At 36.2% G+C, this 1675-nt stretch overlaps 1 pseudogene; it reads right to left on the bottom strand.

Moving 5' to 3' along the window:
* Positions 1-423: 423 nt before the first annotated feature.
* On the bottom strand, positions 424-1378 carry LOC129079088 (vacuolar protein sorting-associated protein 26A-like; annotated as a pseudogene).
* Between the last annotated feature and the right edge of the window lie 297 nt (positions 1379-1675).

Genomic DNA, 1675 nt, shown 5'->3' with positions numbered 1-1675 from the left:
TTACAAATACCAGCCTACTCATGAAAATGTTTATACTGAGGTACATGAGTGCTTATCATCAAATCAAAGTGTGCAGTAAAAAAAAGAAGAAGAAGAAGAAAACTGGCAGCTTAAGAAAGTTCCAGTGTTTCAAAGAAAGAAGTTTTTAAATGTATGTGCATGAAGGATATTTAGTTATATCATAAAATAAATGCAGCATTATAAGATAAAGGAAGGCTATTTATTGTACATGGACTTTTGGTGTTTCCCCCCTACATGCGGAAACCACCTTTAACTTGCAGAACTTAATCTCAACCGTTATAATAGTTTTTTGTTTTTCTTTCTTCCTCCTATTCCATTCACATTTCAGGCTCTTCAGCAGATGCCTGTGATTCTGATGATTCAAATCTCTGGTGGAAGTTTCTTCTCTGTTTCCTCAGTTTTTCAGGAGCTTTTCTCCATAAAATGATCTGCTGCTTGAAGTACCTTCTGTCTTCCTCATCAACAAAAACTAGATTCAAAAAGTACCTTACTGAAAAATTTTTCTTCACATCTCTCATTGTTGGAGTTGGGTGATATCCCACTAAAAACAGTCTTATTGGAATCAATTCACGTTTGACTGGTGCACCATCCATTATTCCATATTTAGCAATTGTTTCTGTTTCTGTTGTGGTACTGAGTTCAATTCCTGTGATCTCTTTTTTGATCAGTTGTAATTACATATGTTGGATTTTCATTTTTACTAATAAGAAGTAAATCTTTCCAACAATCACATTCTTTAAATGATACTTTGATTTATCATATTCAAACTCTATGCGTAGACAATTTTCAATGCCCACTTCTATTTTAATAGAGTTGTTAACAACAGGGTAGGTAGCAAGCTGGTGAACAATAAGATCATATTCTTTTACCAAGTCTGTCAGTCTTCTTACTATTATCACTTTAAGAAAATACCTCAAGTGGACATTGGCACCGATCTAAGATTCATATGCGTTTTCAACTTGCATAAATTAAAAATCGTAACTTCTGCTCCAGGCAGTTTTCCAGGTAAGGCTAGTTCTTTCACTAGGTTTACACATTTGTGAGTATTACTGTTATCATTGAAATGTTCAATTTGACCTACAAATTCAATTCTAATTCCTTGGTGCTCTAGCCTCTATCCAGGTTCTAAAAGGCTAGATTTACCTTTCCTGAAACAGATTCCCCACTGTAGAAAAGGTAGTGTTTTTCTATTTTACCATCTTTGGTTTTCATTTCTGCCATTTTCTGGTTTCCCCATCATTGAGGACAACATTGATCTCACAAATGGGACCAAAAAAGTCACCAAGAAAACTCATTGTCAGAGCCATGCTGCCACATACCCCTAGCTTCACTCCTCTTTTCCTCAAGAGAACTCCCAGTCTCCGCCTCTATGTCCTTTTTCATGCTGATGTAGTTTCCACTAAGTTCCTTGTAGTTCTAAGTTCCCTGAGCATCCTTATAACCATTACTTTGAACTCTATGTATGATATATTGCTTGCCTCAATTTCAATTAGCTCTTTTTCCGGGGATTCTTCCTTTTATTCTTTGGGGGTTATTTCTTTGTCTCCCCATTTTAGCTGATTCTTTGTTTCTACGTATTAGATAGTTTTGCTATGACTCCCTGTCTTCATGGGGTGGCCTTATGTGGTAGGAGTTCTGCGAGACTCAGTGGTGC

Source organism: Pteronotus mesoamericanus, unplaced genomic scaffold (assembly GCF_021234165.1).
Source record: "Pteronotus mesoamericanus isolate MK-2021 breed Mesoamerican mustached bat unplaced genomic scaffold, CSHL_Meso_final contig_752, whole genome shotgun sequence".
Lineage (NCBI taxonomy): Eukaryota > Metazoa > Chordata > Mammalia > Chiroptera > Mormoopidae > Pteronotus > Pteronotus mesoamericanus.
This window is presented reverse-complemented; position numbering and strand designations above follow the sequence as displayed.